The sequence below is a fragment of the Prionailurus viverrinus genome, chromosome F1 (genome assembly GCF_022837055.1).
Source record: "Prionailurus viverrinus isolate Anna chromosome F1, UM_Priviv_1.0, whole genome shotgun sequence".
NCBI lineage: Eukaryota > Metazoa > Chordata > Mammalia > Carnivora > Felidae > Prionailurus > Prionailurus viverrinus.
Window position 1 is genome coordinate 18,760,479 of NC_062577.1, and position 14,173 is coordinate 18,774,651.

Consider the following 14,173-nt stretch of genomic DNA (forward strand, 5'->3'; position numbering starts at 1 on the left):
TGGAGCCTGTTTCCCATTCTGTGTTTCCCTCTCTCTCTGCCCCTCCCCTGTTCATGCTCTGTCTCTCTCTGTCCCCAAAATAAATAAACGTTGAAAAAAAAATTAAAAAAAAAAAGCACAATGAGATATCACCATACATTTATCAAAATGGGTAAAATTTTTTTAAAAAGTGACAACTCTAAATTGCTGGCAAGGATGTGGAGAAACTGGTTAATTCATACACCGCTGGTGTGAATGCAAAAAGGTACAGCAAGTCTGGAACACAGATTGGCAATCTCTCTTAAAAACGAAGCGTGCAACTAGCACATGATCCAGCACGGCATTTCTGGGCATTCATCCCAGAGATATGGAAGCTTATGTTCACACATAAACCTTCACACGAGTGTTTATAGCAGCTTTAATCAAAATAGCTCAAAACTGGAAAAAAACCCGGATGTCTTTCTTATGAGTGAATGAATGGTTACACAAGCCATGGAACATCCATACCATCCAGTGGATAAACCTGGATGAATCCCCAAGGAATTACGCTGAGTGGTGAAAAAAAATACAAAAGTTTACATACTGTATTATTTCATTTATATAATATTCTTAAAATCACGCTGTTTTAGAAATGGTAAACAGATAAGTGGTTTCTAAGGGTTAGGGATGAGAAGGGAAGTGGGTGTGGCTATAAGAAGGAACTATGAGGGACTCTTGTGCTGATAGAAATTGTTCTGTATTTTGACCGTGGCAATGCCAATCTCCTGGTTGTATATTGTACTATAGTTTTGCAAGATGTTAAAGATGGGGGAAATTGGATAAAGGGTACCTGAGATCTCTGTATTATTTCTTACAACTGCATTTGAATCTACAAGTATCTCAAAATGAAAATTCTGCTTTAAAAAATTATTCCTGATCATAAGATGAAGGTTAATGAGTGGAGAAGATACTTGCAATCTATAACCAACAAAGGCATTTAGCTAGAAAATACAAAGAACCTTTATGGATCAACAAGAAAAAAAAATCAGATAACTCAATAGAAAAATGGGTAAAGATTTGAATAGGCACTTCACAAAACTGAAAATTCAAATAGGCTATAAGCACATGTAAAGGCCCACAATCTTATTGGTAACTAGGGATATGAAATGAAGATCACAACTTTGATATCATTACACATCCACCAGATTGACAAAAATCAAGAAGCCTAGTAATATTATCTTGGCAAAGATGTGGAGCAATTGGAACATAGCTGGTGGGAGTGTACATTTCATGACCGTCTCGGTAAACAACTTGGTATTATCTAATAAAGTTAAATAGAAACATACCTTATAGCCCAGCAATTCCACCCCAAGGTATACCCTAAAGAAAAGTTTGCATTAAAAAATTTTTTTTAACGTTTATTAATTTTTGAGAGACAGAGACAGATTATGAGCGGGGAAAGGGCAGAGAGAGAGGGAGACGCAGACTCTGAAGCAGGCTCCAGGCTCTGAGCTGTCCGCACAGAGCCCGACGCTGGGCTTGAACCCACGAACCATGAGATCATGACCTGAGCCGAAGTCGGATGCTCAACTGACTGAGCCACCCAGGCGCCCCAAGAAAAGTTTGCATTTAGACACCAGGAGATATACACAAGAATGTTATTAGCAGTACTACATTAGCAGCCCCAACTACAACTATATGCAACAAAAATAACCCCACAAACATGACCAAGTGAAAGAACAAGCAGGCTACACATGAAAAATCCATGCTATATTATTCCATTTACAGAGATTACGAAAACAAGCAAACTAAACTACAGTGTTTAGGGATTCATAACAAGCTAATAAAACCAAAAAGATATATAAGGAAGTGATTACTATAAAGTCAGGATGGCTGTTGCTTGGGGGGGAAGGGAAGGGCTCCGGAAAACAAATGGGGGCATTTGTAGGGTGATGTCAATGACCTGGGTGAATACACCAGTTTGGTTTATGATGATTGGTTAGGCTGTACATATACTTCATTTTCACTTTTCTCTCTTGTGTCATTGTGTACAACAAAATAACACGTCTCTTCATATTTCACTTTTGTCTCTGAGAAGAAGTGAGGCCAGGAAAGAATGTAGGTGTGAGGTTTGACTGGGTGAGAAAAGGCAGCACGTCAAGATCTGAGGTCAAAATTTAAAACCTGCGAAGAGAAGGAGGAAAAATGTGGAGTGTTGAAGCAACAGTAAATCTTCTGGAATGAGCAGGTGGGTAGCTTTCCTTTGGATATGATATGTTTTATATATAAATATTATATATCATAAATAAATATAAGAAAAAATATATTTAAATAGTGGTTTAGGAATAATAAAGTTTGCTCCAAGTGCTAAATTTCTTACTCCTCTCCGTTACAAGTTGGACCTGGGCTGAGGGACCAACGTTTTTCTTTCTTCCTGTTTGAGAAATTGATACAGTGTTCGCGTTTGCTTTGAATCCTCCAGACTGTCCAGGGTATGAAGAGGAAAATATATTTGATGTGGGGAACACCGCCCCCCCACCCCGAGCATTAATTTGGGTGACTCCCTTTCCTCCTCCCCTGTCTTCAGTCCAAGACTGGAGAGCAGGGTCAGGAGAAACATGAACAGATTGGAACAGGCAAAAGTTCCACACTGAGATGCTTTGGTGACGCTAAAAAGTGAGTTTCCTTCCATCTCACCCCACCTACCATGTTGTCCAGGCAGACTGATGTCAGAACTTATTGGCTGGGGGTACAGCACATAAGCTACTTGTAGAGTTTTAAAACACCTTAAGAGGGTAATTTCAAAGAAATCTAGAGCACCGTTAACGTTTTCTCCTCCTGCTGGGGGATGGGGAAGACATTGTGTCCCCTTCCCTGCCTTTTCCTGCTAGATCTCGCGGTCACACTTCCAATTACAGATTGACTCCCTCTCTGCCCGCTACAAGGACGGGGTACCCCTCAACGGCGGGGGCACCCAGGTGTGACTGGACTTCCAGGGAACAGTGCTAGCCAGAAATAGGGAAGCAGATGAGCCTTTCAGGCGGCTTTCCAGGCAAAGTCCGGTGGACAGCGACACACCCTGGTCCTTAAAACTATCATTCCCACGGGATTTTCAATGCTGGACTTGAGCTGTGGCACATAGAGTTCCCTGTATAAGGCGTTCCTAGGGGGCCCGACTCCTGAGCTTACATTTCTTAGGCGAAAAGGCAGCGGAGCTACGGGAAGGCTCTTTGGAAGACGCCAGCCTGCTCTGCTTGGTCCCTTCCCTCCGCCCTCGTGCAAGCAGCCTCTCTCGTGGGGGATTCTCCCAGGACTGGGGCCAGCGCCAATCAGGTGGCTCGGTACCTGCCCCCAGCCCGGGCCACCTGGAGGGGCGATGAGGCTGTCGGCTCCGTGCAGGGGCAGTTCTCGGAGTGCCGGGGAACGCACAGGAGCCTCACGTGGGCAGCCCCAGGCCCAGGCGCTCAGCAGGACGCGCGCAGAGCTGGTGCCAGCCCAACGCGCGAGTGGACGCCGGAAAGGAGCTGCTCAGCCGCGGTAACGGGTTAGGGTGCTCTTCGAGCGAGGTTCCCCGAAGGAAGAAAAGGAGGGACGGGGCGGAGCGGGGCGGGCCGAGGATTCCTTCCCCGCCCCCCACCGGGGCGCCCGGCTCCGCGCGGGGTGGTGCCCGGCCGGGGCGTACTTCCGAGGGCGCCTTAGCACCGGGGTAAGCGCGCCCCGGGGCCACCTTCCCCGCGCGCCCCTATCTTGACCGCGGCCGTGCCGGACTGGGTCTGGGTCGCCGCTTGGCTCTCCCGCTCCGCACCGCGGGCCGCGCGCTCCGAGGGGGTGGGGGTGGGGGTGGACGTCCTCGGCCTCGTGGCCAGGCCGCCGGTCGCGCTGTCCCCGCCTCGGGGCCGGACTTGCCGAGTCCCCGTCCCCGCCTGCGCCGCTGCCGCGCGCTCCTGCTCCGCGAGCGCCTTCCGCCGGCCGGAGCGCACACGGACCCGGCAGCCGCGCCTCGGCGCCCGCCAGCACCCGGGAGCATGCGGCGGCCGGGGCCCGCGACGCTGCACGCTCGGCGGGACCGCGGGGCGCGCGTAAGTGAGCCGGGCCGGGGCTGAGCACCGCGGTGGGTGGGTGCGGGGCGGGCGGGCGGGCGGGACGCTCCGCCGCCGTCGGTCTGTGCGTGTGGGTTCCTCCGAGCGCGCGGGCGCCTCTGCGCCAGCCCTGCACCCTGGTGATCCTACTCAAGTTTGACCACGCTAGGAGGGCGGAGGTGCGTTCGCGGTGCGGGGTCGCCATCTCCGCCGGGCCGTCCGGGTCCAAGACATCCGGCGCCGACGTCTGCCTAAGGGACAGAGAAACCGGACTGTTACCCGGGCCGCTGTCCGTTTCCTCCCGAGGAGGGAGTTGCGTCCCGCACCCCTATCCCCAGGGCCGTGCGCGGCGGGCCGGGCTGGGGGCGCCGGCCACATAGAAGCTTCGCTCAGCGGCCGGAGGAGGGTTTGGCTCAAATAGAGCAGGGCAGGAGCGGAGAGCAGTGTCGGGCTAGGCCCGGCGTTCCCCTGCTCCCGTCCTCTTCACCCTAGCCGGCTGGGGTGGCTTGGGTAGAGTGCCCAGCGCGGCGCCCCGGAGACCTCCTGCCCGGGTGACTTCGTCCGGTCTCTGCGCTTCCCGAGGCCGCGAGGGAGGGCAGGGATGGAGCTCGGTCTTCTCTGTCGGTGCCCTTGGGCTGCATACACCACCCGTGCTTTTCTGTCACACTTGGGCATTCCTTTTCTCTGGGTGGAACTGTGGGGCCCCAGAAGTTCGCTCTTCCTAGCAAGTTGGCCGCGGCGGGAAGGTGGTGGGGGGCAGGTGTGCAACCGCAGGCAGCCCCCACTCCCCCCTGCAGTCAGTTGAGGCACTTTCTCCTGTCCTTTCCAGTCTGCCCAGCCCGGGACCCTCCTTGAGGAGGCCACAGTCGTGGCCCGGGGCTGGAGGACCCGGGTTGGAGCTGGGGGTTCAGTGCAACTGGCAAGGGTGGACGTCTACGTAGTCGGATCTCTGTGCCCTGTCCCGCGTCCTCCAGTGGTTGAGCCAGACTCACGTTTTATACCGCGTGAGAAACAATGATGGGGGGACTTCAGATCTGGAAAAGTGCACTTTGCCTGAGATTTGCTGCGATTTGGGGTGTTCTTAGGGGGGTAGAGTGGGGGTGGAAGGCAACTTCCTTTCTGTGCTAATAAAGTGTTTGGAAGTACATTTGGCCCCTGCCCCTTCCCTTTATACTGGCAGAGGTGGATCAAAGGGGAGAAAGAGCAAAGGCATATTCTCTGGGAGCAATGATAATTTCTCAGACCCCTCTCCAGAGGTTCCAGCTCCCGTGTCTGTAGGGATCTAAACCAGTACGTAGAGACAGGGGTCGTGTTGGCACTCGGGGTGGCTCAGCTGTGGTCTTAGGCAAATCAGCTGCACCCTCCTCACAGTTCCCCCTACTCACAAGCAGAGCGGGGGCAGGATTTCTGCCCTCCTGGGAGATGACCATGAGTGAATGAGAGAGGACCATGTGTGAATGGGAGAAGCCTCTGAAGTCCTCTGGGGGTGGGGGTAGGGTGTGTGTGTCACATGCATGGGTAGAAACCCTGGTGGTGGGTTTCACTGGCATTCCTGCCAGAACCAGAAATTTGCATTTAGTGACCTTATCAAAACCAGTGCTCAGGAAAGGCAGAATGGGCTCCAGTGCTGATGAGAGCAAGTGCCTCACATTTTGCTCAAGGATCTCTGCTTTGTCTCCAGTGTGCCCATCTGTAATTGGAAATGAGCTCTGCTTAGCTCAGAGCGGCTTCAGTCTGAGCGCAAACATCATCCAGCAACAGGGGGGCCTGTGTTGGCACGGAAACGACCCACCCTCACCCAGAGACCCAGGGTAGGATTTTAGTGATGTCTCCCGATAACCTTGGAAAGGAGGCTGGTGGCAGGGGGTTGGGGGGGGGGGGGAGATCGTAGCAGAAACTGGGAATAGTCTTGGTGGCCCCTTTATCGTCAGAATGGCCCTGGCTGGTCTCATCAGTTGTGGAAAGTGCCCCGAGGTTTAGAATCTGGCCTGATGATCGTTAGCACTAAGGAAAACTGCCACCATGTATTGAGTACTTTCTATATGTCAGACACAAGGCTCTGCTAAATCAATATTATTATCCCTGTATTTCACACGAGGAGGCTGAGTTTGGGAGAGGTTAAATAACTTGCTAAGACCCTAAAGTGAGTCCGTGGCAGAGCTGTTCTGTGAAGCCAGGTGTCTCAGTTCCAAAGCCCCCTGCTCCCTCCACACGGCCGTTCTTCTCCCATTAGGAACGGACACATGTGGCAGCTGAAAATCCAGAACCGTTGTGAATAAACACGATTTGGAGGCGCAAGAGATGTTTGTGACCCCGTTAGGCTTTAGGGAAAGTGCTGGCCAGGTAAAACTGCTTGCTCTTCATTCCCTCTAGGACCCACGGGTTTAATTGTACACAAGGGATTGATCCTTTAACATGTAGACTGCAAACTGGCGGCAGTGGGGCAATGGCCTACTTATTTCCCTTTCAGTTAGCAAACATCAAAAAGATGGATAAACTGCTAATGAGGTTCTAGAAAAATAGCCCCTCCATATGTTGCTGTTGGAAGAGTAAATGGGTACAACTTCTTTGGAGGGTGTTTTATTTATTTATTTTTTTTTTTTTTAAATTTTTTTTTTCAATGTTTATTTTTGGGACAGAGAGAGACAGAGCATGAATGGGGGAGGGGCAGAGAGAGAGGGAGACACACAATCGGAAACAGGCTCCAGGCTCTGAGCCATCAGCCCAGAGCCTGACGCGGGGCTCGAACTCACGGACCGCGAGATCGTGACCTGGCTGAAGTCGGACGCTTAACCGACTGCGCCACCCAGGCGCCCCTGGAGGGTGTTTTAGAACCATCTACCAAAATTAGAAATGCACATGCCATTGGACCCAGTGATTCCATTTTTAGGGGTTGAACTTGTCCTTACACTTGCCCATGGGCACAAAGACGTATGTACAGTGTAGCACTGAAAGAACAATCCACATGCTCATCAAAGATGAACTTGTTGAATGTCTTGTGGCACCTCCAGGCAGTTGGATACTGTGCTATTCATTCATAAAAAGAGACTTGGGAATTTCTCTGTAATTGACATGGAATGATTTCCAAGATATATGGCTAAGTGGAAAACATGCATAGAGTGTCTCTATGATGCTGTTTATGTTATAAAAGAGGAGGAAGAATTCCAAGAGAATTCCAAGATGTTTGCTTGTGTATGCATAGGTATGTCCAAAAAACCTGATAAGATCTGTTGCCTTCAGGAAGAGCAGACCTTTAAACCCTTCTGTACCCTTTCAATTCGGAACCATAGGGATGCATTAACTATTTAAAAAAAATTTTTTTTAACATTTATTCATTTTTGAGACAGAGACAGAGCATGAACAGGGGAGGAGCAGAGAGAGAGGGAGACACAGAATCTGAAACAGGCTCCAGGCTCTGAGCTGTCAGCACAGAGCCCGACGCGGGGCTCGAACCCACGGACCGTGAGATCATGACCTGAGCCAAAGTCGGACGCTTAACTGACCAAGCCACCCAGGCGCCCCAGATGCATTAACTATTTTTAAAAATCCTCTTTCCTTGTCCTGTGCCTGATACATTCCCTCAAGCTCTTCTCCGGGTGAACGGTGTGGAGGTGGCACCCCCACCCTCAGGTTGCTTGAGGGGTTCCCTTTGGGGTAAAAGCCAAAGGTCCCTGAGAACACACAGGATCCCTCAGCTCTGGGCCATCCAGAATTCCTTTAAATACGTAGGTTGTGCTTGGAAAGCTGGAGGGAGAGGTGCCTTTAGACACCTTTCTGAGCTGGGTAGGCAAGATATGACCCTCTGGCCTTGAAGACAATACGAAGAAGTAGAAATTTTTTGCCCTAATATTCCCTTATACAAGAGAAACTGCCAGCACTGGGGTAGCCTCAGTGGGGCCGGGGGTAGGCGGGAGTAGGGGGAGCACTGTGCCTCGTCATCAGTGAGGGCAGTAAGTCTATTTCTGGTGTTGTATTTGGACTTCAGAAAGGAGAGGGAGAGAGATATACTTGAATGAAAAGTTTTGAAAATTATTCTGGGGTCTCGGGCTGTTTTGTCCCAGAGGAAGGAAGAAGGTTATTGACGCAGCTGTAATGGCATCAGTTGGTATGTTCTGGAATGCCCCTTTGGGCATCTCCCATCAGCACAGATGTCCAGCCCCTGCCCTGCTCCCCAGCCAAGAATTCCCTTCTGCTGATCACTTACTGTGGAAGCTGCTGGATGCATGAAGGGGATGGGAGCAAGTATTAGGAACTGCCTTCCCTCCTTCAGGTAAACAGACTGTTGAATAGCAGAAGCAGAAGAAAGACTTTGTTCCAGCCACACGAGAAGGGACCTTCCAGTAGGTGGGAAGCCTTCGTTAGGAACTTTCTGTGTCCAGGTACTCCGCGAAGCACTCTGCCTACATCATCTCATTTAATCTCCTGATCAGGTATGTGTGAGAGCCCAGGCTCTTTGCCATGAAGCAGCACCTTTTTTGCTCTTTCTTCGATGACTTTCTTTCCTGCATAGTAACCTGCACCAGAGACACAAGAGCATCCCAGGTGCTCAGAGACTTGGTTTGGGTTATAACAGTGTGTAGCTGAGCATTACATACTTTGATGGATGAGCTGGAATATTTGCAGTCTGGGTAGGTTTGTACAGGGCACAGTTCAGAGACAAAGCAGTCAGCATTCTTGGTTCAGGGTCCCATCTTTCCTGCTTCTGTCTCTGTGTGTGCATTAGGGCCAGGCCGAGTGGACTGTGAGTGTGATGTTCCCCAGGGACGGAAGGAGGAAAGGGAGTGCTTGTGAGGGTCGGTGTCTGCACCCAAGGAAGAAGGTGGGCAGGGTGGCCCCTGAACTCCCCCCCCCCAGGTCTGTGCTGGGGGTCTGTCTGCTGTTTGGCAGAAACAGCCTGAGAGCCAAGGGCCTGGCTCATTGCACACCTTTCTCCTCCCACACAGCTTGCTGGCCAGGGCTCGCCTCTGACTCCCACTCCACTTCAAAAAGAAACCGCTCGAATTTTCCCCCAAATGAATTGTAGCGCAAAGGCAGCCATTGCTGTGGCTTATGGGGTTGAGAGCAAGAAGCTGGGCTAGGCGCTCAGCTAAGGCTGCCAGAACCTAGCCATGAGGGGGAAAGCCAGATGCCCAAATGGTGTTTTTAAAAAGTCCTCTTATGATACCCCAAAAATGATGTTTGCACAGCCAAGCAAAATAGTAGTGGATGATCGGTGTAATACACGTTAGAAAGTGAGTATTGCTCAAAGCACTGGGAAGACCAAAAGATGAGCAAGCCGTGGTTCCTGGGCTCGAGTTGCCCACAAGGCAGTGTGGGAGAGGGACATTTGCGTCAGCAGCAGGATCCTGCAGACTGAGGAAGCACGTGCTAAGTAGAGGTACAAATGGCATGTGGTCAGGTGTTGAGGGGTGACAGTGAGCCAGAGGCTGGCCCCAGTAATTTGGTAGATTGTTAAGGTCTTTTTTGGAGGAGTGATTTTTGAGCTGGGCTTTGAAGGTTAAGTATGATTTTGATAGACAAGCTCAGAAGAAAGGGTAGAAGAGGCCAAGAGAACGGTTTCGGTAGAATATGGAACATTTCAAGATACATTCATATCAGTAATGTCATTATTTACTCAACTTCTGCCACAGACATAATACATGGCATTTTCAGGTGCTTACAGAGTAAAACTGTTTATGTCCCCATAAGATAGGCAATCACAATGATTTTTTTTTTTTTTTTGGTGGTAAATCAACAGGGCTTGATGACGAATTAGATATTAGAAGGGCTTCTCAGAGGCACAAGGCTCTAAAACCATATTAGGCTTCTATCAGATTCATTTTACTTGTTAAAATAACAACAGGTGATATCGGACGTGTGTGAACTCGACATGTCTGTCCTATCAAACCACTGAATGACCATGAGCTTTCCAGTGGGGAGGCAGCGGGGTGCCAGGAATGGGGGCTCCAGTTCTGCCTCAGCATTTTATTCTGTGTTCACTCATGTATTCACTCGTTCATTTATTCTTATGGGCAATGAAGATGATCCATGTGCCCGAGCCAAGTGCTGGGCTGGCTGGGGGCAGGGGCGAGTGGAGGGAGAGAGAGAGAGGGAGGGAGAGGGAGAGAGAGAGAGAGAGACAGAGAGAAGGGAAAGTCAAGGGCCCTGTAGCCTCCAGGAGCTTGTAGTACATGGGAGATATCACAGGAGAAGGTGATAAATGCCATAGTAAAAATAGCAACAAAAGGCTATGGGAAAACGTAATATGTGCTCAATAAATGCTTGTTGCTAAAACACATAAACATCACGATCGGCAGTACCAGATATCACCAAGAGAACAAATCAGAGGGCTAAAAATATTTCTTTGGATTTGGCCAGTGGGTCTCAAAACACTTGTTCATGGCATGAAACCCATGGAAATTATGGTGCTTGCTGGAGAATACCATAGAATTTTGAAAGGGCTGAATATATAATTTTGAGCTAAATCAGAGAGCATCTTATGCTAGATTCTACTACAGGCATAGAATAGCAGACACCAAGTTTTAAGAAAGAAAACTTTATGAAACAAAAGCCTTAAATTGAGGATATTCTGTGAGCTATTTTTTTTTTCTATGAATCAGGGAAAGCCTGCCAAGATTCTATTTTAGTGCAGGAAACCCTCAGTCCAGCTGGTAGAACACCAGGGATCCACAGGCGCATAGTTTTGGCAGTTTGAAGGTTGTTGATGACTCTAGCAAGGGCAATTTCAGGAGAGTAATGAGGCCAGAAGCCCGATAGAATTGGGTTGCATTTTCATGATGTCAACCAAGTATTTATTGAATGTCACAGGGGATACAGTGTCTGTGTGTGTGTGTTGGGGAAACCAGAACTGTCAAAGCCCCAGCCTTCATGGAGCTTGAAGTCATTCAGGGAAACAAACTTGTCACAAAGTAAATGTAAAGCGCCACTTATACAAGCAATAAAGTGGAGGTCCGTGGCATTGTCAGGGTGTTTCATAGGAGGTCTGGGCCACTCAGGGAGGATCTGGGAAGTCATTCTGGGGAAATGATAGTTCAGTAGTCCTGGAGAGTGAGTAGGAGAGAAGGAGGTGAGTGGGGTTTTGGACCTGAGAGAGGATATTCCGGGAATGGGGGAGGGTCTTGGCTAGAGCAGGCATAGCATTTTGAGGTGCCAAAGGCCAGTGGCCTGGGGTGCCTAGAGGGAGAGGGAGAAGAATGTGAGATGAACAGGAGAGGCAGGAGGGAGTTAGAACCCTCAGTCTTATCAGCCACGGTAGGGATTCTGATGTTGATTCTACAGGAACAGGTAATCACAGAAGTACTTAAGCAGGAGGGTGATATAGTCAGATTTCCTACTTTAGGAAGATCTCTGTGGCTGTAGGGTGTGGACAGTATATTTGAGGTGGCCAAGGGAAGATCCGGGGAGACATCTCGAGAGATGGTTGTTTACACTGGGACATTTGTAGTGGAGAGAGAAAGAAGACAGAGTTGAGAGGTTTAGAAGTGAAATGGACAAGAAGTGATGGTTTGGTCAGAGGGGAGTTTTGGGGACGAGCCCTGGGCTGCCAGCTATGTAGCAGTGGATGGGGGTACCATTTCCTGAGACAAATGACATGAGTTCAGTCTCAGCGTGTTGTGCTTGAGGAGACTTTGAACCATCTGGGTAGAGGGAGAGCGGCCAAGGGGATATATGGACAGGAGTTTGAAGGAGAGGTCTGGGCAGGATCTATGCCCCCATAAGCTGTCAACATCCAGGGGTAAGTGAAACCATGGCATGGAGGAGGCTGCCGAGGGAGGAAGGACAGGCTTAGAAGAGAAGGCATGGGGTTAACTTTGAGTTAGGATGGGCCTAGAAAGGAAGCAGAGAAGGATGATCTAGAGAGATAGGAGAAAAGCCAGGAGTGGGAAATGTCATGAAAACCAAGGGCAGAGTGTTTCCTGAATAAGAGAAGAGGAAGTATAGCCCATTATGATGAGGACCAATGAAAGTCCATTGGCTTCAGAAACAGAGATCACAGGTGATTTAAACAACAGTTTCAGGGATGTGATGGGCAAAAGTCAGACCGTAGTTGGCGGAGGGGAAAGTAGACGCTGAATGTACAAATAAGTCTTTCCAGAGGTTTGGAGAGGTGGGGTGGTTTTGTTCTGTTTTAATGGGGGACAGTTGAGCACCTTTACATGGCAGTGTGAAGGATCCAGTTGAATGGAAAAGCTATAGGTTCAAGGAAGGATAATTCATAATGTGAGGTCCCTAAGAAAAATGGGTGGACAGCATCAACCAAGCAGGTGGAGGGAATAGGCCTTAGGATGGAGAGGGGCCATGCTCTGGGATAACTGGAGAGAAGGAGGGGAGGAGAAGGCTCATGCCTGTTTGTTTTTATGAGATGGTGGAAGATGAGGATGTTTCCATCTGATGAAGAGAAGGAAGGATGGCTAGAGGGGAGAAAGGATGGAGGACGTTTACTTTAGAATGGGGGTGGTGAGGACAGTGAAGAGAGAAGGGGTGAAGACACTAGTCAAAGGTGATACTAGTCAAAGTGAAGACACTAGTCAAAGTCGAGCATGTATTAGCCGGGTGACATTGAGTCCATTTTCTTACCTGTAAAATGGGAATGATACCCACGATGCTTACCCCACAGAGTTGCGCCTGGCACGTAGAACACCATCAACAAATGCCTGCTGCTGTTTTGACTTTTCTTCTCACCGTCAGTGGCTAGCCTAGTGCTGAACACATAACTGGGTTTAGTATGAAAGAGTCGTCAACACTTCCAGGTACTTAGTACCTGAAATTTAGACGGACGTCTCTCCTTACACCACTTGTCTCCCTTCCATCAGCACCAGCCTCTTTTCTTCTCTAAGCAATTGGAAGCTTTTCTGCTACTTAATGCTTAGGGATTCATTTATATGTGGTGCTTAGCCAGGGCAGATTCTATTAGGGGAGTTAAGCATATGGACAGGGCACTGGGCCAGGGTGAGAAGAGACGAGGTTCAATTAATTCAAGAGCCCCATCTCCTCTGGCCTCATTGATACACAGAGGACAGGGCATCTGTGGGACTCACGCCTTCATCACTTTCCTAATATCCAGTGAAGCCAACTCTGAACCAGGCCTGTACCCGGGGCTGAGATACAGAGACTAATAGAAATGGTTCCTGCCCTTGTGATATTAATGTGATCAGATAAACGTTGTAATGGCTGCATCCCATGCTGGGGAGCATAAAAGAAGGAGCCCTTGGCTGTGCCTGGGCTAGGCAGGGAGGGCTTCCCAGAGGAGGTAGTGTTTGAGCTGGAATGTGAAGATCAACATCTTTGTAGAGCAGAAAAGGGAAACAGACAAGGAGGGAACATCTTTGCAGGTAAGAAGGGAAGTCTTTGGGTCCTTCAAGGCGCAGTTAGGCCCGGGAAGCTCAGGAGACGGTGGGGGGAAGCAGAGACTGAATTTGGTCCAGCAATGTCAGAGCAGGAAATGACAGGCGATGGGGAGGGGGTGAGACACAGGCCGGCAGGCTGGTGTTCTGCCTCCTGGCCTAAGGACCTGGACTTGAACCTGTGGGAGTGGTAGAGCCACTGGAGGTTTCTGAACAATGGCAGAGTGATTGGTCAAGGTTCAGTGGCGGTAGTCTAGGCGAGGGTTGACCGCAGGACAGTTTCAGTGATATGGGTCCAAGGTATGGTCATTGCTAGTGAATGAGTGAAATGAAACTAAAAGCCAGTGGCATTAAGGAAGTTGTGGAAATACGATGCTAGGGCGTTTGGAGAGGCCATCTTTGTGTGTATTGAAACTTTCTACGATGATGACAGAACCTTAAATGAAGGGGGACAATTGCTAACGTCCTCAATGAGTGAGGGAGAGGCAGTGGTATGGTGAAGGATAGAGTGAAGAATAATCAAATATCATGGACCTCAAACGGATAAGGATTTTGACAAGATAACAGAAATGAAACACTCTAGAGTCTAATTCTGGAAAACAGAATAAACGCCTGAAAGGACTGAACTGTTGTTTATTTCCAAGGTGAGGGGGCCACCAAAAAACAGGTGGAATGTATTTCCAAGCTGCTGGACCACTGAGTACCGCTCAAAGACACCATACAACATCACAGATGGGTGCCCACCAGTTCGAGATCTCAAAAATCAGCTGAGTCCTCGTGATGGCACCACAA

The 14,173-nt window shown here is 49.5% G+C and overlaps 1 protein-coding gene across 5 annotated transcripts in view; it reads left to right on the forward strand.

Moving 5' to 3' along the window:
* The first annotated feature begins 3,388 nt into the window (after nucleotides 1–3,388).
* Nucleotides 3,389–14,173, forward strand: part of FAM163A (family with sequence similarity 163 member A) — an 89,111-nt gene continuing 78,326 nt past the window's right edge. For 3 of the 5 annotated variants that reach the window (XR_007148002.1, XR_007148003.1, XM_047839648.1), the window contains exon 1: nucleotides 3,810–4,037. The gene's annotated coding sequence lies outside the window, so the exon portion shown is untranslated. Of the gene's footprint in view, nucleotides 3,496–3,809; nucleotides 4,038–8,307; nucleotides 8,468–14,173 lie in introns of those variants that run through there. The other 2 variants (XM_047839651.1, XM_047839649.1) reach the window with 2 other exon arrangements.